Consider the following 20,992-nt stretch of genomic DNA (forward strand, 5'->3'; position numbering starts at 1 on the left):
CTGGGGGAAAAAGGTAAAATCTAATTAATCCCATTAAATTATATCTATGTAGCCATCCACCTTTTTGGAAAAGACTGGGAAAATATATGGGCTTCCCTGGTGGCTCAGATGGTAAAGAATCTGCCTGAAATGCAGAGACCTGGGTTTGATCTCCAGGTTGGGAAGATCCCCTGAAGAAGAGAATGCCTACCCACTCCAGTATTCTGGGCTGAAGAATTCCATGGACAGAGGAGCCTAGCGGGCTACAGTCCATGAGGTTGCAAAGTGTCGGACACAACTGAGCTACTTTCACTTTTTTAAGCTTCTCTGGTGGTTCAGATAGTGAAGAGTCTGCCTGCAATGTGGGAGATCCTGGTTCAATTCCTCAGTCGGGAAGATCCCAGGCGTGATCTTGCTCATATTCCAGGCAAGAATACTGGAGTATCCCATGGACGGAGGAGCCTGGCAGGCTACAGTCCATGGGGTTGCAAAGAGTCAGACACAATTGAGCGACTTCACTTTCTATACACACCTACGGGTTTAAAAGTGATCATTTCTGTGTACTGGATTCATGAGTGGCTCATGATGGCTCCTTGGCTCTTTCATTTTTTTTCTTTTTCCTTAACTATATCTTCTAAATTTATTTTAGATGAACACAATGTTTCGTACTTTAGGGGGAAAGAAAGAAATTAAAAACAATTGGTTGATGTAAAGAAGGGAGCCCTGAGGTTTCAGAAGACAAACAGCTCAGAGTTGGGACTTAGGTCATCCCTTCCTTTATGTATTTTGTCAAGCGTTTCCCCCCAAAGTAACATGTGCTTCTGAACTGGCTGGAGCGAACGCTAATAGGAAGTACCCTGAGTGAGAGTAATGTGCTGAAGGGTGGGGGCAAGGCAGATCCTGGGTCTGAGCAGTTGGTTTAGTCCCAGGCAGGACTCTGATGTCTGAGACTCTATGAAACAGAGTCCTGAGCCCAGAGAGGGGCCTGCCTTCCCCAGCAGCCTGGGTCAAAGCTGTCAGTCTCCTTCCCCTGTGGACTTGGGAGAGTGGGGAGGACAGGGCCTAACAAACAGCAATAACAATAATGCCCAGTTCATAACCCCTTCCTGATCTGCCAGTAGGAGGGATGACCTGTTCCTCATTGGTCGGTTTTCTAGGAAGAAGATTCTATTATTTTAGCTCCAGTTTTTTATTTTCTTGGTTTAGATAGAAATCTCTCTGAAAACAGTTTCCTGTATTATTCAACAGAAACACAGGAAAGATTCCGGCCGTTTCTTGGCGAGTCCTAATCGTTGCTTGGACGTTACTCATGCGCTGTGAACTCAACAGCGGCACACTCTTGTCCCTGCCCTGCGTGGCTCCAGACTGTTTTCCTGAGCACGCAGAAGGCCACTGTCTGCTTTTGTAGTTCTTTTCTGAGTTTTTGGCCATCTACTGTCAAATGCCCTTCCCATTCTTTTCTTGCTTCTCTGAGAGGTCTGGGGCAGATGAGAATAACAAGATTGGCACCTGCCCTGAGGCCAAGCCTGAGGCCGACTCTTCCAGAAGCTTCTCTTCCTTCCTCAGTTTACCCCCAAGCCAGCTTGCTGAGACTTCAGTATTTGTGATGACAAGCTTTCCCCCAGGGAGGAAGTGTGCCCGCAACAATCACAAACTGTGAGGATGGCTTGCCTTTGTCTAGCACTCCAATCCAACAAACTCTGCCTTAATCAACCCTCTTGGGGGTCAGGTGGCAGTTGTTGTTCAGTGGCTGTGTCATGTCCAACTCTTTTCAACCCCGTGGACTGTAGCACGCCAGGCTTTCCCATCCTTCACTATCTCCTGGAGTTTGCTCAAACTCATATCAGTAGAATCAGTGATGCCATCCAACCATCTCACCCTCTATCTCCCCCATCTCCTCCTGCCCTCAATCTTTCCCAGCATCAGGGTCTTTTCCAATGAGTCAGCTCTTCACATCAAGTGGCCAAAGTATTGAAGGTTCAGCTTCAGCATCAGTGCTTGCAATGAATATTCAGGACTGATTTCCTTGAGGATTGACTGGTTTGATCTCCTTGCAGTCCAAGGGACTCTCAAGAGTCTTCTCTAACACCATCTTTCAAAAGCATCAATTCAAAAGCATCGGCACTCAGCTTTCTTTATGGTTCAGCCTTCACATCCATACATGACTACTGGAAAAACCATAGCTTTGACTAGACAGACCTTTGATGGCAGAGTAATGTCTGCTTTTTAATACACTGTCTAGGTTTGTCATAGCTTTTCTTCCAAGGAGAAGGCATCTTTTAATTTCATGGCTGCAGTCAGTGATTTTGGAGCCCAAGAAAATAAAGTCACTGTTTCCATTTTTTCCCCATCTATTTGCCATGAAGTGGTGGGACTGGATGCCCTGATCTTAGTTCTTTGAATGTTGAGTTTAGGGGGGGTGGTAGAACCATCCCCATTTTACAGTTGGGGAAACTGAGGCTACTGAACCAGACCAGAAACCAGCCCACTTATTTCTGAACCTGAAACTCTTTCCACTGCCCATGACGCTGGTGGACGGGTAAGTTCTGGCCGAGCTGGCAGATCTGAAAGGGTGGATTTGTCTTTGCCGGGCTCATGTTCAGGTGGCTGCTGTGAAGGCCGGTTTTTCCTCTGGTTAACATTCAGCCACCAGCTCTGTCCTCTCTGGAGTGGAATGTTAAGCTGCAGATGGGGGAGCAATCAGCACCCTGATTGCCTGGCACAGCTGGAGTGGCCTTATGAATATTCCAGAGAGCAGGCACGGTGCCCAGAGGCCTGATTAACTGCTTGGGCCTCCCCAGGTACACCACCCCTTTCCTGTCGTACTCCACCAGGGCTGCCCACCTGCCGCCTCCACATCCAGGCTGAAGCTGGAAGCCGGGCCTGGCACACCTAAGCATTAGCCAGCTACCTGCTACCCACTTGGTACATGGCAGAAAGGAAGGAAACCTGGCCTGGACATCAGGGGTCTGGGTTCTCCTTACAGCCCAGCAGTGCTTTGCTCTGGGGAGCTTTTGGAGGTCTCACATACCAGCTGTTTTTGAATCTCATCTCCAGCCCTATGATGAAAGCACAGTTGTTCATCTCATTTTACAGATGATGAAACAGAACCTTGGAGAAGTCAAGAGACTTCTTGGAGACTTGTACAGCACACGAGTGGCAGAATTTAAAACCAGGGCTCCCCTGGCCACATGCCGGCCCACCTCTGTAAGAGGACTCGGAAGAGGCATGTGTCTAGAGGTGTCTTGTATTATTATTACCATCATTTGAACATCTCCACACATCCAAGTGGAGTTGGACATTCATTGAACATTATGAATTAATGAATTATGAGTTAATGAATGAACATTATGAATTAATTCAACGTTGAACATTAATTCAGCCAGTACTTTGTAAACTCCTGTGATATACTGACACCTCATGTGTCCATCTTTTCTGGAAGCCATGAGAACAGGTATTTGCTAGAAAGTAGGGAAGCTTTGTCTCTGAGGAACAGAAACAACAATCTCGGTCAGCAAAGAGAGGTGGGGGAGGCATGCTGGAGCAGAGGACCACACAGGAGAGCACCGCTCCTTCAGTCATGGGGCGTGCCCTGGGCACCCAGCCCCATGCCTGGCACTGGAGACCCAAGTAGCATCGGGCCTTGTCTTTAATGTCCAAGGGGCATCTCATTGGTGGACCAGTGGGTTGGAGGTCTCTGAGAGAGTCCTACCCATGTCTTGCTCAAGGAACCAACTCCGGAGGGAGCTATTTTTATCTATGTATTTATTTATTTTTGGCTGTGCTGAATTTTCATTGCTGTGCCCAGGCTTTCTCTAGTTGTGGCAAGTGGGAGCAACTCTCTAGCTGCAGTGTGCAGACTTCCATTTACAGTGGCTTCTCTTGTGGAGCATGGGCTCTAGGGCGTGTGGGCTTCAGTAGCTGTGGCACACAGGTTCAGTGGTTGCAGCTCATGGGCTCTTGAGCTTGGACTCAGTAATTGTGGCACACAAGCTTAATTGCCCCATGGCATGTGGGATCCTGCTTCCCAGACCAAGGATTGAATTCGTGTCTCCTGCATTGGCAGGCAGATTCTTAACCACTGGACCACCAGGGAAGCCCCTATTGAACAGGTTCATCCTAACTGTTCATCCTGCTGGCAGTTCAATATGATGGACATTAATTGCATTCTCCATACACACCGAGGAAACCAGATCTGAAAGAGACACGTGCACCCCAATGTTCATCGCAGCACTGTTTATAATAGCCAGGACATGGAAGCAACCTAGATGCCCATCAGCAGACGAATGGATAAGAAAGCTGTGGTACATATACACAATGGAATATTACTCAGCCATTAAAAATAATTCATTTGAATCAGTTCTAATGAGGTGGATGAAACTGGAGCCCATCATACAGAGTGAAGTAAGTCAGAAAGAAAAACACCAATACAGTATACTAACGCATATATATGGAATTTAGAAAGATGGTAATGAGAACCCTATATGCAAGACAGAAAAAGAGACACAGATGTATAGAACAGACTTTTGGACTCTGTGGGAGAAGGCGAGGGTGGGATGATCTGAGAGAATAGCATTGAAACATGTATATTATGAATTGTGAAACAGATCACCAGTCCAGGTTTGATGCATGAGACGAGTGCTCAGGGCTGGTGCACTGGAATGACCCAGAGGGATGGGATGGGGAGGGAGGTGGGAGTGGGGTTCAGGATGGGAAACACATGTAAATCCATGGCTGATTCATATCAATGTATGGCAAAAATCACTACAATATTGTAAAGTAATTAGCCTCCAACTAATATAAATAAATGAAAAAAATAAATAGATAAAAGCAAATTTAAAGCTATTGATTTAAATAGACGTGGCTATAGAGTTATCAAATTAAAAATAAAATGTTTATTCTTAAAAAAAAAAATTGCATTCTCCAGAAACTGGAATCCCTGGTTCATTTATGTTCGGATTTAGCTGTGTATAATGCAAATAACTGAAGTCTGGGATTGGGATGCTGCATTTGGTCTCCAGATAGGGGTCACTCCTATCTCCTGTGTAAGCCTTGTGGCCTCCACTTTCCCCCTCATGTCTGCTTAGTCTCCACAATCTGGTGGTGGAACATTTCCCCCTGGATCTTGGGACAGGGTGCTGCATTGTCCTTCCCCAACCTCGTCAGTGTGGCTTCCGCTTGCTTCTTCTCCTGTCTCTGCTATTCAAGGGTGGAGGTCTAACCAAGGCTGGACAGTTGCTCCGGGTCTCCCCAGCCCTGCGGGGATGGGTGGTGGAGGTGGGCTGGGGCAGAAGCAGCAGCACAAATCCACAGGCACCTCAGTGAGGAGAGCAGAGCCCTGGAGTAAGAGAGTGGCATAGGACAGGGCTGAGACGTCAGACTCTGGACAAGCAGACCTTGCTTGAATCTCCGCCATGCCACTAGTTGCCGAGTGACCTTAGGTGAGTCACTTCACCTTTCTGTGCCCTAGTTTTCCTTTCTGCAAAGCGATGGGGTTGGACCACATGATCTCTAGAGTTCAATTTAGCTCTCACATTCCGTTCCCTTCTTTCATGCAAATATGTCCTCATTTGTGTGCTGGTAGGCACTGTTCCTTCTCACCTCTCAAGGACCAATTCCAATGAGGCCAGCTCCATGAACCTTTCCCCATCCCAGTACCCATCCAAGGTGCTTTGTGTCTATTGCTTAGAGTACTGTCTATATGCTTCCTTCTTTTCTACGTGGTTAGTCCATCCATCTGTCCATCCATGCATCCATTCATCCATCCATCTAGTCACCTATCTCTTCATTCATTCAACCATTCACCTATACACTCACCCACAGACCCGCCAACCCACTTACTCACCCGTCCATCTTGTAAATGTTTATTGAGTACCTGTTGTTTCGGTCACAGTTCTAGAATTGGGGATGCCACTGTAAATAAGACCAATCTCCATCTGCATGGCGTTTGCGGTCCAGCTCGCCACCTTGATTAGGCTGAGAGCCCCTGAGGCAGGGAGATGTCTGATGTGTACAGGGCCTGCACACAGTAGGTGCTCAGCAAGTGGGCATGGGTCTGACCTGAGGCTCGGTCCCAGAGGCACCATGCCACATCTCCCAGCTGGGGTTTTCTCTTTGCTGGTCCTGGGAGCCCCTCACCTCCGAGCCCCAAAAGACCATGTGGTGCCCTGCAGGGGCTTCCCAGGCTGGAGAGGGCTGCATCCTCCCCTTCAAGCCCTTGCAGCAGTATTGCCCAACCCAACTGCTCTGAAATCAAACCTGAATGTTGGCAGACAGGTTAGCTCCATGAGTCAAAGTGTGTAATATGTGTGATGCCTGATATTAAAAGAAGGAGTCAGTGCCGAGGACTGGAATCAGAGCAGACTTTTTTTACCCACCCAGAGCCTCGGTTTGCATGATTTCTATAACAGTCCCTCCCCATCACTCCCCATTGTCAGCCCTGGACTTCTCAATCCTTCTCTCTCCCATGAAAAAGTCCCAAATCTTCATCCCCACTCCCCTCTGTGGAGAGGTCTCCCCTCTCCCGAAGAATTAAGAGAACCTTTTCCGGATCCATCTTTCAGATCTTTCTCCAATCGTTCTTTGTTCTTCAGGCTGCCTTCTGCTTGATGCAATTTGCATCTCAAAGCCTGTGACAGCCCGCGTGTACAGTAAGTGACTTGGGGGAAAGGGGGAGAAAGAGAAGCCTCAACTTCACTGCATTTGTCTGAGGCCTGAGATTGACAGCCTTGCTTGGTGTTTTTCCCTTTTTTGGAAGAACGACTGCTTATTTTTGAGAAAAGTGAAGGCAGGCTCTTCAGCAAAAGTGGAAGTGTCGCTCCCTGATTTTATTTCTCCATAATGGACTGGGTGCTCTCTCTGGAAGGGATATGGACTAGGTATGCAGGCTGGCTGGTGGGCATCCTGGAGGGGTCAAAGAGTCCATCCCTCTGCTTTGGGGCCAGGGCCTCCATTTGATTCATTCTTCTCTTTTCTAGCAGAGTCAGTGAAGCTGGAAGCAATAGGACCTGGTCCACTAGGACTCCGTGAACTTGAGCCACGGGTCCTCCCTCTGCCCACAGGCACCACCCTCGATTCCAAACTGTTGCAGGAAGGGGAACGCCTTCCCGGGCCCAAGAGTGGCTCTTGTCTAACACTCGGAAGTGAATTGTCTGAGGAGATTCACGTGCTGACAAGCAAGAGACTTTATTGGGAAGGGACATAGAGTAAGGGAACCCAGGAGGAGCTCTCTGACCCATGACTCCCAGTCTAGGGTTTTATGGTGATGGGATTGGTTTCTGGCTTGTCTCTAGCCAATCATTCTGACTCAGGGCTCTTCCTGGTGGCTCATGCATTGCTCAGCCAAGATGGATTCCAGCAAGGAGGACCCTGGGAGGTTGGTAGGACATGTGATATCTCTTTTTGACCTTTCCCGAATTCTTCCAGTTGGTGGTGGCTTGTTAGTTCCATGTTCTTACCAGGACCTCCTGTGGTAAAATAACTCATACAAATGGTTACAGGGGTGCCCAGCCAGGGTGGGCGGTTTCAGTCAGTATTTCCCCTAACAAAACCAGTTTGCCAGTTACCTTGGTCTGCTCCCCATCTTCCCTCTAATGGAGACTCACATACCTTTAGAAATCATAGCTCCATCCCTTTAGCTAGGAGCCCCGGGGATGTAACCTCTCTGTGCCTCCCTTTTCCTGTTTGTGATAATAATGGTATTTATTTCTCAGGTGCCACCAGGATTCTCTATCAGGACGTAGCACATCACCTGGCCCGGAGTGGAGTGTGTGCTCCGGAGCTAACAGCTGTGGTGATGTCAAGGACTTTGCCCATCTCCTCCCCTTCCTCAGTCCACTGAGGCCCAGAAATAGCCCGTGGGCTCCTGCATCCACAGTCAGCAAGTGGGGAGGCTAGTCTTTGGCCTCCAGACGATCCCCTGAGCATTCCTAGCAGTGAGCATTCCTAGCATTCCACACACTGCCTGAAGGGGAGGCACCCAGAGCCCCCCAGAGTGGGGGAGGGACACACTCACGTCCCAGGAGAGTGCCTGGAGGAAGGGCCTGAGGGCAGGGGCCTCACCTGCTTTGGGGCCCAAGATCCCCTGGAGTAGGAAATGGCAGCCACTCCAATATTCTTGCCTGGAAACCCGTGGACAGAGGAGCCTGGTGGGCCGTGGCCCACGGGGTCATGAAGAACTGGACACGCCTGAGCTACTGAGCCCGAGCATGTACTTCTTGCACCTCTAAGTCAGCCTGCCTGCTTGTCTGGGGTCCTCCTCTCCACCAGGCTAAATGAGATGTAAGGCATGCAGAGGTTTACCGTGACGCCCAGTATACAGCCACCGCTCAGGAAAACCCGTGCTGTTCTGCTTCTATTATTGCAGCCACTTAGAATAATCGTCAGGTTGGTGAGGGTGGGCAAGGGCAAGGGCACTGGGAACTTGGGACAGAGGCGCTCTAAAATCCAGTTGGCTTGGATTCGCGGCACAGGCCCACTGTGTAGGCATGAGTTTAAGATTCTGTGCCCTGAGCCACACAATCCTCATAGCCCACGCCCAGCTCCCCAGGGCCCCGATTCCAGTCTCCATGGACACTGTACCCAGCACCTCGTTCTGCCAGGAGAAATCTTGGCCCCAAGGAGAAGTGTCTCACCTGGCTCTGCACAACATGTCTGCTTGCCCTCTGTCCCCTTCCCAGAAATCCTTGCACTTAGCCGCTTCTGAGCCCAAAGTCACACCTGCTAAGCTGTGGGTGATGACGAGGGCTTCCTTCACCAGGGAGTTTGTGCTTGGTTAAGGTGACAGTGAGTTTCAAGGAGACCAAACACTTGAGACCCAGAGGAATGTGTTGCTAACCATGGAATGTCACAGCAGGCAGGGGGATCTGTCGACATAGGGCCGCCTTCCCCACACCCTATTCTGTCAGGCAGGGGGATCTGTCCACATAAGGCCGCCTTCCCCACACCCTATTCTGTCAGGCCTGAGGCTCTAGTTTCAGAAGCTCCCTCTTCTTGGGTCCACGGATTCCCACCCTTCAGGAGCAGAAGTGGTATAGTGCTCAGGAGGAGAATGGGGCGTAGAACTAAGATGGATTGACTGGGAGCAGAGCATCTCTCTGGGGGCCGGTGGGGCCCTGAGGCCTTGGCCAAGACCCTTACTATTCCGCCATCTTTTGGTACCTTCCAGAACAATGAGTGTCAGCCCCAGAAACTCCAGGTCTGACTCTGTCCTTAGGCAGGTTTCTCTTCAGGAAGGCCTTCCTCAAGTCTGTCCCCCACCTCCATCCCCATCCCAAGACTCTTAAGGGTCAGGTCACCTCGACTGAGGGATAGGATGGGGTGGGATAGGTCACAGCACTGAGCCTCTTAAGACAAGAGACTGCTCTGTGGCACTAGCTAGCATCATGCTAGCCTGTCCTTCCCACTTTCCATTCTATTCAGCGAAGACCTTGATTTTAGTTGCTAAGCAACCTATGCTAGGTTTCCAAGTGGGTCATCCCTCAAGTGAACACAGGAGGGGGAAGGTAGGGGTGACAGTGCTTAGAACTCCGCATTTTATAGATGGATACACTGAGGCCCAGAGAGGTCAATGGACTTGGTCAAGGTTGCACAGCCAGTGAGTGCCCCCTGTGTCAGATGATCAGCTGGGGCAGCAGACTCTCAGGATCCCATCCCCATCACCCCACCCCTGCCAAGTAAAGCACCCAGTTGGCAGCAGCCACACCAGAGGGACTTTTCTTGGAGGCTCATGTCTATCCAGACAGGGATGCCGGATACCCAGTGATGAAGCACAAAGGCTGTGGCATTGGTTGGTCTGAATTCAAGTCCCAGCTCCACCATTTCCTCGCCACATGCTTTGGGCAAGTGACCTAACTGTTCTGTGCCTCTGTTTTCTCATCTGCAAAATGGGAGAAATGCTACTGTCTACCCTAAGGCTGTTCTGAGGATTTAGTGATGTGTTACATAAAGACTGGGAGGGTGCTTGGCACAGAGCAAGTCTCTCTCTGTGTGTGGGCTCCCCACGTAGGGCACCAGCCATCCATGCCCACACCCCCAGGCATACTCCTTTATCTCAAGGGAATTCAGTCCCAATTTTATCAGTCTTATGAGGTTACAGATCTAGTACAAAAAGTTTCAAACTTTAATTTTCAACCCTGGAATATTTTGTTCAAACAAAACGTTCTTAACTTCTGAGGACAGCAGGCCTAGACACATTTGGCTCTTTGGAAAAGCCTGTGGACCCTTTCAGGGGCTTCCTCAGGGTAAAGAACCTGCCTGCAATGCAAGAGACCCAGGTTCAATCCCTGGGTCAGGAAGATTCCCTGAAGAAGGGAATGGCTACCCACTCCAGTATTCTTGCCTAGAGAATCTCATGGACAGAGGAGCCTGGCAGGCTACAGCCCATGGGATTGCAAAGAGTCAGACATAACTGAGCAACTAAGTGCACACACACACGGACCCCTTCACAGAACAGAGGTTTTCAGTACATAAAATAAAATATACAAGATTGTAAAGAAAACCAATTATATTGAAATTTAGTTATCAAAATATATACCAGAATTGTGATCTAGTAGTCAATGTGCTTTTATATTAGTACATTAAATAACATGCTCAAGTGGACAGCCTAATCAGTACTGTAGTTTCAGAGCAGTAATGAGCGTAAACAATATTTGAGATAACTCTAATAGACTAAGGTGATCTGAAAATACCTGTGAAGTCTATTGATGAAAAAGTTACAGGTTCAGCTAGTGCTTCTGGGTTTGTTGCTTCATTTATAAACAAAGGACATGCTAAATTTCAGTTAGAAGCTAGTGGAAATGTAGACATGATTTTCCTCCTAGCCAAGCTCACTGACTTCCTAAAGGGTCTGTGGACCCAGGATAAAGACCCCTGACATAAAATCGCAGGTAGATGATAATTGTATTAAAATTGAGACAAGCAGAGCTGCTGTGGTGGGAAGCTTGGTGGGGAGGGAGAAGTACAACCTGCCCGAGCACCCCTGTGAGGCACCCCCAAATCCCAAGCTTTGCTGGCAGTGGGGAAGCCTGATTTCTCTGACTGTTCTTTGTGACCTTGGGCAAGTCCTGCTGCCTTCCTGGACCTCACTTTCCCCATCTCTAAAATGAGATGTCAAACCCATTGTCCTCTGAGGTCTGTCTCGTCTGGCTCTCACATCCCGGGAGTCCGTGTCTCTCCTCCCCTGGAGACAAAGGCCTCAGAAGCGTGGTTCTGCAGGAGCCCTGGACCAGGAAGAGGGAACAGCTGGGGCCAGGCTGGCCAGCTCCCAATTGTTCAGGAGAGGAGGAGGAGGAGATGCATGGTGCTCTCCAAAGTGACAGCTGGGTGAGCCTGGCTGGGGGCCTCATCCTCGCCTGCCATCTGTGCCTCCTTCCTGCAATCGGCAGGGGGGGTGGGGGGAGGCTGGGGGGTGCAGATGGGGCCCAAGGCCAAACAGCAACCTGGTGGGCGGGGGAGGGGCTGCCTGAGAAAGAGCCAGGGAAGAGCCCGGTTGCTTCCCCTTGGGTGCTTAACTCTTTCCACCCTCCCTTCTAGAGAAGGGAGGATATATAGGCCAGGGTCCAGTTAGGCTACGTCATGGCTGTGTGACCTTGGACAAGTTGCTCAACCTCTCTGAGCTTCCCTTTCCTCCTCTGTCCGACAAAAGACATAATTCCTAAGACTGCTCATTAGATAGGAACAAGGATTAAAAAATAAGTAAATAAATAAGGAGCAAGGTTTAAATAGCACAGGGTAGATCAAGTACCCCAAAACGGCACTGACGGTGGTAGGTAACTTCCCTGTGGCTCAGTGCTGCCCCCCCATCCCAGAGGCCTTGTTGCTGAGGATTCACACCTGAGACAGTGAAAGCACCCGCTGATTGGAAGGCAGCCCTGAGGCTGTGCTGAGGCTGGCCAGTCTGTGAGTGCTCTCAGCTCCCCTGGCCTGGGGGACTTGGCTCTCCTCCACAGCTTTGCTCCAGCTCTTCCCCTCTCTGGGCTGCCCCTTCTCACCAATATCCACATACGAAAATCTCACCTCCTTAGAATAACGTGTGTCTATAAGCATTTCTTTTCAGATAGGTAAAATCTCCATAAACTTGAGAAGCAAAGGACCTACAGTGAAAAGCCTGCCTCTCATGCTTAGCTTCCAGTGACTCAGTTCTACCAGGAGGCAACCAGTGCTGCTTCTCAAATGTCTTTCCTGAAGTATGTATATATATTCACACACGCACTTACCCCTTTTTACACAAAGATAGCACAGTACTTATGTTGTCCTCTGTGTATCTTGCTTTTTTCCTGTAATTATGTATCTTGGAGATCTTTCCATGTCAAATACAGAAAGTTTCCTCACTTGTTTTTGCAGCTACACAATATTCCCTTGTTTGGACTTACCACCATTTGTTGAACCATGTATTTCCCACTGAAGAGTGTCTAGATTGTTTCCAAACTTCAGTTTCACAAACAATGCTACAGAGAACTATGGACATACCTTGTTTCACATATATGTGTAGAATAAATTCCTAGAAGTTGAATTGGTGGTTCAAGAGGTATGTGCTTTCTCCCAGGAAGCACACACACATGAGAGTTTCTTCCTGACATGGTAGTAGGCATAGATTGTTAAATGGGACACAAAAAACAACCATTATAGGGACTTCCCTGGTGGTCCAGTGGCTAGGACTCTGCACTCCCAATGCAGGGGGCTCCAGGTTTGATCCCTGGTGGGGGAACTAGATCCTACATGCTGAAACTAAAGATCCCAAGTGCTGCCACTAGACCTGATTAAGCCAAATAAAAAATAGATATTAAAAAAAGTAATTATAAAACACTTGATAAATTAGACCTTATTAAAATTAAAAACTTTTGCTCATCAAAAGGTCTCATGAAGAAAGTGAAAAGGCAAACCACAGGCATAGGGACAATGTCTGTAATGCATGTATCTGAGGAAGGACTGGTACCTCTAATACATGACTGAATTTAAAAATGGTCAAAAAATGGGGTGTGTAAGACTCGAATGGGCATTGCATGAAAGTGCGATGACCGACTGCTGTAGCTCCTGGTGGTTGTGGCCGCTTTGCCGGCGACTGTGAAGCGCGGAACTGCTCCTGTGGAGGCCGTTGAGTCTGCCGAAACTCGCCACCATGAGCAGCACCCTAGCTAAGATCGCGGAGATCGAAGCCGAGATGGCTCGGACTCAGAAGAACAAGGCCACAGCACACCACCTAGGGTTGCTTAAGGCTCGTCTTGCTAAGCTTCGCAGGGAGCTCATTACTCCAAAAGGTGGTGGTGGTGGAGGACCAGGAGAAGGATTTGATGTTGCCAAGACAGGTGATGCTCGAATTGGGTTTGTGGGTTTTCCATCTGTGGGGAAGTCAACACTGCTCAGTAACCTGGCAGGGGTATACTCGGAGGTCGCAGCCTGTGAGTTCACTACTCTGGTGTCATCAGATACAAAGGTGCTAAGATCCAGCTTCTGGATCTCCCAGGTATCATTGAGGGTGCCAAGGATGGGAAAGGTAGAGGCCGTCAAGTCATTGCAGTGGCCAGAACGTGTAACTTGATCTTGATTGTTCTGGATGTCCTGAAACCCTTGGGACATAAGAAGATAATTGAAAATGAGCTGGAAGGCTTTGGCATTCGCTTGAACAGCAAACCCCCCAACATTGGCTTTAAGAAGAAGGATAAAGGAGGCATTAATCTCACAGCCACTTGCCCTCAGAGTGAGCTGGATGCTGAAACTGTGAAGAGCATTCTGTCTGAGTACAAAATCCATAATGCTGATGTGACTCTGCGTAGTGATGCCACAGCAGATGATCTCATTGATGTGGTGGAAGGAAACAGAGTCTATATCCCGTGTATCTATGTGTTAAATAAGATTGATCAGATCTCCATTGAGGAATTGGATATTATCTATAAGGTGCCTCACTGTGTTCCCATCTCTGCCCATCACCGCTGGAATTTTGACGACCTGTTGGAAAAGATCTGGGACTATCTGAAACTAGTGAGGATTTATACCAAACCCAAAGGCCAGTTGCCTGATTACACGTCCCCAGTGGTGCTGCCTTACTCCAGGACCACAGTGGAGGATTTCTGCATGAAGATTCACAAAAATCTTATCAAAGAATTTAAATATGCTTTGGTGTGGGGTCTCTCTGTGAAACACAATCCTCAAAAAGTGGGTAAAGACCATACATTGGAGGACGAAGATGTCATTCAGATTGTGAAGAAGTGATGCCATCCCCCTCCCCATCTGCCGGGCCAACCCTAGCAGCTTTCTCCACGATCAAACACCTGACTCCAAGCCCCTCCTGGGTTTGACAGGCTCTGGATCAGGATACAGGGAGGGAGATGGAAGCACCCAAATCGGAACTTCACTTGTCTTAACTTGGTGTCACCTTATGTGTTGAGCTGCATAAAGGACCTGGTAGGCCAGCTGACTATGTAAAAAAAAAAAAAAAAAGAAAGAAAGTGCGATGACCAATAAACCTCTAATGACCACTAAACCTATGAAAGGTGCTACTTTCTCAGAGTAGGTTTAATTAGCATTGTTTATCAAGACTGAGGCCGAAAATCTCTGTTTAACATTTATTTGCCCTTCATTTTTGTGTAGATTGTTTTTCCTCATGATATGCCCATTGTTACCCAGGAAGATGCAAATGAAAACCATAAGTTATTACTATATACACACCAGAATGACCAAAATTTAAAGGATTGACAATGTCAAGTGTTGGTGAGGAGCAATTAGAATTCTCCTATTTTGCTGGTGAGGGTGTAAAATGTTACATCTACTTTGGAAAACTGTTCCACCTTGTCTGATAAAGTTAAGCAAATCTCCATGCTATGACTAACCAATCCCATTCATAGGTTTATACCCAAGAAAAAAAGAATACACGTATCTACAAAAAGACAAAAAAAGACTCGTATAAGCATGTCCATAGCACCTTTATTCATAATAGCCCTAAATAAATACCCTTCAGCATGATAAACAAATTGTGATAGATTCATACAATAGAACAGTACACAGCAGTAAAAAGAAATGACTCCTGTTACTCACAGCAGCGATGATGGATCTTTAAAATATGCTGAGAAGAAGCCAGACACAAAACTATACATGGTGTATGACTTCATTTATGTACAGTTCAGAAATAGGCAAAATCGACCTGTGGCATTGGAAGTCAGAACAGGGGCTGCATTTTGGGTTGGCATGAAGAAACTTTTTGGGTGATAGAAATCTTAATTTCAGAGGTAATTACATGAGTGTGTACCTATGTACCAATTTACGAAGTTATACAGCTGAGATCTCTGTTTTTTATCAGATATAAATATGCCATAGTTAAAATTTTTAAATTAAGAGGGAAAAGATATGTGCTTTAAAATTTTGATAGACATTTACAAAATTGTCTTTTATTGAGGTTGTAACAATTTATATTCTCACCAGCAAAGTATACATGTGTGTATTTTCCTACACCCCTTGAAAATGGAATATTACCATACTTTTAAAATTTTTGAGAAGATGATGAGTGGGAAACTTTACCGGAGTAACTTCATTTAACATTTGATCAAAAATGAGGTTGAAACATCTTTATATGTTTAAAATCTATTTACATTTCCTCTTTGTGTGAATTGTCTATCCGTATCCTTTACACTTTTTTTCTATAGGACAATTGATTCCTTTCTTATTGATTTTAAAAGTTCTTTATATATTAGGGAAATTAGTCCCTTTTTTAGGATATAAGTTGCAAATATACCTTACAGGTGGTGCTTTTTGCACTGGAGATTTCCTCTTTTAAATTTCAAGAATTCCAATTTACCAATCTTTTGTGTCTTCTGAATCTTGGACTATGGTTAGAGTCTTTTCCTTCTCTGAGGTTATAAAGTAGTCTTCCTACCAGGCATTCCAATACTTTGATAATTTCATTTTTATATTTAAACTTTTGTTTGATTTGCAATTTATCTTGGTGTAAAGTAGGAGATATAGATTCAATTTAATTTTTTTCCAGGTTGTTATCTAGTTGTCTTAATACTGCTTAATGAACCTCTGCTGATTTGAAATGGAGTTTTTACTCAATTCTACATTTCTGAATTGTACTGGGGTTTTTTTATGGACTGTCCATTCTTTTCTACAGACCTGTCTGTCTGTTCATGTACCAGTATCATATGCTGTGTTACTAAGACTTTATAATATGTAAGCTAGTCATCATTCTTCAAGGTCTTTTCTCAAATGTTGGCTGACCCTCATTGCTTGTTTATTTTAGTATTTAATTTTAGAATCTGCTTATATAGATACAAAAACCCTCTGCTATTTTATCAGGCTTATATTCAATTCATAGAATAAATTAAAGAATATAGACAGCCTTAAAATGTTGAATTTAACTATCTGTGAACATAGTTCATTTGTTCTAGTCTTTTGTAGGCTTTTCTAGTGTGTTAGAGTTTTTCCTACATCTTATACTTGTTACACGTATTTAACTTTTTTCCCTGCTATGGTAATGTAGGGCCCTGTTTCCATCGTATCTGCTAATTGGTGATTAAACATTTGAAAGCCACCGGTTTCTCTATATTAATTTTTTTATCCCCCCCATGTTCCTAAATTTGCTGTTTACAGTAGTTTTTCAGTGGTTCTCTTGGGTTTTCTGGGAGTACTATCTTATCATTTGTGAGTAGTGATAATTTTACCTCTTTATAATTTTTATACCTCTAGTATCTTTTTCTTTTCTAATTTCATTGGCTAGTATCTCCAGGAAAGTGTTAAATAATGGCAGTGTCTTATCCTGAGATAATGGTGGTGATATGTCAGATGTTTATCTGTTACATACTTTGGGTTGGGAAAGATAGCTTTTTTCTGCCAACATTTTATTATGTAACTTTTCAAACATACGTCAGAGTTTAAATAGTTTTGCAGTGAACACCACCTAGATTCTACTATTAACAACTTACTCTACTTGCCAAAACTAGGTGTCCCAGTTTGAGGTAGAGAAGAGACTTCAGACAGAGAATCCCTTGGTGACATTCTGGGCAGCTGGCACAAGACCCGGCATTCGCTAAGTCATCAGATGATCTCAGACATTCTGAAAGTGAAGGAGAGGGGAGCTGAGATTTTAGGACATGAATTGGGTGTGGTGATGCTCATGTGAAAGCAAAAGGTGACAGCCTCCCCCACCGCTAGTGTTCCATCTTCTAGCACCCAGGCAGGGGCTGGTAGCATTTCTAAGAGACAGTCTCTTTCCTGACAGCTGGTGGGAATCTCCTTTCTTCCTTTCTTTCTCCCTCTCCTGCTCTCCCAGCTGAGCCCTCCAGGCTGAGCCCCAGACAAAGAAAGGGAAATGGCCTGAGAAGGTGCTTCCCTTCTCCCTGAATGAGTTCTTCCTGGACAGCTGGAGTGGGCATCAAGGTGAGGCATGTGGGGCTGGGGGATGGGGAGTGGGTGAGGAAGGGGCCAAAGGGGCTTGTGTCTCTCTCAACTCCATGGTGGGCAGGAGGCTTCTGCATTGTCTTTTTAAACTTACACTACTGGGATCACCTCCTTGAGAGATTATACATAAGTAATACACAGCTTTATGTTTGGAAGACTTGCGTCCAAATCTTGGCGCCAGAAACTGGCTATGTGACTTTGGGCAAGTTACGAGTCTCAGCTCCTTCTGGGGTTCATGAGAGGATCCACAGTCACAATGGAAGGGCCAGTCTGCATGATGAGCAGGCACTGAGGTCCTTCTCTCCAGCCTCACCCCTTCTGAATCTCCTCTCACTCCTTGGGGCCCTGAATTCTCCTAAGGCTTCCCCTCCCTTTCCGGGTTAAGTCCGCACCTCCCCGGCTCCACTGAATCTCCCACTCCTCCTTTGAGATTCACCACATCCTCCATCCCAGCCCTGAGCCACCCTGGCCTTTCCCACCTCCATGCCCTTGCCCCACTCCTCACATGGCTGACGCCTGCCTGTCCTGCCCACTCAGCTCCAGGGCACCACCTTGGAGAAACCTCCCGGAGCTATGTTGCTTCCCCCTCTGATCTGCCAGCTGGTTATGCTCACACCCACCCCTGCCACTCCCAGGGCCTCCGTCTGTTTCACACCTGTTCCTGCTACTACCTGCTGGGCTCCTTGAGGCTGGGGACAGCTCCCACTCATCCTTCTCTTCCCAGCAGCCAGGGTTCCACCAGGACACTAGACCGAGATCTTTTTGGATGAGGAAATCTCTTGAGGCTCAGGGTGGTGCCGTGTCCTGGCCAAAGCTCCAAGGCTGCCTGACTACAGATCTTTGAAATTAAACTTCTGGACCAGGGATATAATGGGTGAGCTCCCATGGACAAGGCAAAAGTTTCCAGCAGGTCCCAGTCAGGCCCCCAACATGACTCAGCCTGCTTGAGTGTCTGAGAGCAGAGTTGTGTGAACCAGCTTTGCACCAGGCTTCTCTGCTCACCCACATGCTCCTTCTCAGCCTCAGGTTGCCTCATCTGTGAGATGGGAGAGTGCACTGAAGCCTGGGGTAATGTGGCCTTGCCTCACACTGCAAAAATGCAGAAAGAGCCTGTTCTGTTCTTGTGTGGAGGCAGTCGCTGGAAAGGGAGACTGCAGACCAGTTAGGTCTGTCTCTTTAAGACCATGTGGCCATGAAGTCATAGGCCTTGGGGCTTAGAATCCTGACTGAGCCACTTCCCAGCTGAGCTATAGACCCTAAAACCTTGGTTTTCTTGTTTATAAACTGGAACTAACAGACCCTACCTGGTAGGGTTATGAGAACAGTAATCACTCACATGCCTGTTAAGCACGTGGAGTGGGCCAGGGACTGTTCCTTGTCTTACTGAATGCTCACAGCAACCCTGTGAAACAGAGCCTGCCCCATTTTACAGATGAGGAAACTGAGGCACAAGAGAGTTATGTAACTTATTTAAAGTCACTCAGCTGGATAATGACAGAACCAGAAGAAAGATGATGATATAAGTCAAGAGGTTAGCAGTACCTGGTACCGAGCAAGCCTCAGTCAGCAAGATGGCCTGGGTTGTGTCTGCCTGCCCACTAAATGCCCAGATTTGGCAGTCTGCAGGCATGGCTTGGGATGTGAGGGGAGTGCAGTAAGGGAAGCTACAGGAGCGCAGAGAACTGTCTGGATCGTGAATACAATGCAGATAGAGTGTACAGACAGGGTCCCTGTTCTCAGGAGCTAAGTGGGCCAGTCACAAACAATATAAGGACACAGACTAGGAACAATCCAGTCTTGGGATAGTTTCAGATAGGGCTATGTGCTGTGAAAATAACAACATCTTAGCAATGCAATAGAGACTTGGGAGGTATGTATAGGAAAAGATGGTCAAGAAAGATCTCTTTGAAAACTTGGATGGGAAGGAGTCAGTCATACAAAGACCACAGCAGAAGGGACTCCCAGTGGTTAAGACTCCATGCTTCCACTTCAGGGGTCATGGGATCCATCCCTGATCGGGGAACTAAGATCCCACGTGCTGTATGATGCAACCAAAAAGTAAAATTAAATAAATTTTTAAAAGATCACAGGAAAAAATACCTCAGCTGAGGGAATAGTCCATGCTAAGGCCCAACACAAAAAAGAAGGCTGACGCAGGGGGAGCATCGTGGGTAAGCAGGAGAGCAGTGGAGAGATAGGCAGGACTAGATTACCTAGAACTCTGGAGACCTCGCGACAGTTAGGATTTTCACCTAAGTGCAATGGGAAGCCACTGGAGGATTTCAAGCTCAAGGGTGCCTCTTACTCGAGCTGACGAAGAGATGCACACAATAACAGATTCCTTAGGACTGGAGACAGCACTTGACCTTGAGAAATGAGGCATCTTCTTTACTCCTGGACGATAGCTTATTTGCATCCGAGTGTCTGAAATCCATACTGGTCCCTTTGCCAACCTACAGATGGGTGAACTCCGTAATGGGAACCATGACAGGGCATCTCTCTGGCAACGTGGGTATTGGTGTGAGGCCTGTGGTAGAGTTTTCTGGCCCAGTGGGTGGAGCGTGTACTCTAAAAGCAGTCGCAGTGCTTTGCATAAACACAGGCCTGGGCCAGGGCCAGGAGAGCTAACAAGAGGCTCCCATCCCCATGACTGGCTCTGACTTTTGGCGTATCACTGAGAACAGTGAGCAAAACTACCCACTAGCTATGATTCTGTGCCCCTGGGCCAGGAATAAATCTGAACTTACTGGAAAGATCACCTCGAGGGTGGTTCTTTGGGTTCTACAAAGAATCCTGCTAATAAAAAGGTTATTTATAGACTTCCCTGGTGGTACAGTGATTGAGAATCGGTCTGCCAATGCAGGGGACACAGGTTCGATCCCTGCTCCGGGAAGATTCTTCAGGCCTCGGGACAGCTGGGCCTGTGTGCCGCAACTGCTGAGCCCGCGAGACACAGTGAGAGAAAGCCCATGCGCAACAGTGAAGACCAAGCGCAGCCAAGTGAATAATTTTTTTGAAAAATTATTTATAGATAACCAACTAGATATGGGACCACGTAGGGACCAAGAGGCAAAGTAGAGGCATTTAGTATCATGCATTTTAGCAGATGGATCAAAAGTAAGAAGGAACTCTAAATGTGAAGAAGAACTAATACAAAGAGCACTCGTTAAGAAAAAGGGAAGCATCCCATAAGAAAAAAATTTCTGTACCTCATATAATGAGGTAATTCACAAGGAAAGATATGCAACTGTCCAATAAGCAATGGAGACATAATCAATCCTACTAGACATCAAAGACTTGCAAATGAAAACAATGAGATCTTATTTTTTTAATCTAAAAATAAGCAAGTTAAAGATATTACAACATCCTATGCTATTAGAGATATGAGGAAAACAGTCATCCTCTTGAGTTGCTGATGGGAATATAAATTAGGACAGCTGTTTTGAAGGACATTTAAAAACCCATAACAAAAGCACTTTTTAGTGCAGCCTTGTTAACCCAGCAATTACACTTACCAGAATTTTCCTTCTAAAAAAATATTACAAATGTGTACAAAGATTCTGCTGTGTTGACCATGGCCTTTTTAAAGTGATGGGAATTATATACCTCTTATGGATTCAAAAGT

The 20,992-nt window shown here is 46.7% G+C and overlaps 1 protein-coding gene and 1 pseudogene across 4 annotated transcripts in view; both read left to right on the forward strand.

The window, feature by feature from the left end:
- Positions 1-20,992, forward strand: part of CORO2B (coronin 2B) — a 147,938-nt gene that overhangs the window by 80,734 nt on the left and 46,212 nt on the right. The gene's annotated exons all lie outside the window — the stretch shown is intronic.
- LOC110129250 (developmentally-regulated GTP-binding protein 1 pseudogene) lies at positions 13,003-14,423 on the forward strand (annotated as a pseudogene).

Source organism: Odocoileus virginianus, chromosome 6 (assembly GCF_023699985.2).
Source record: "Odocoileus virginianus isolate 20LAN1187 ecotype Illinois chromosome 6, Ovbor_1.2, whole genome shotgun sequence".
Taxonomy (NCBI): Eukaryota; Metazoa; Chordata; class Mammalia; order Artiodactyla; family Cervidae; genus Odocoileus; species Odocoileus virginianus.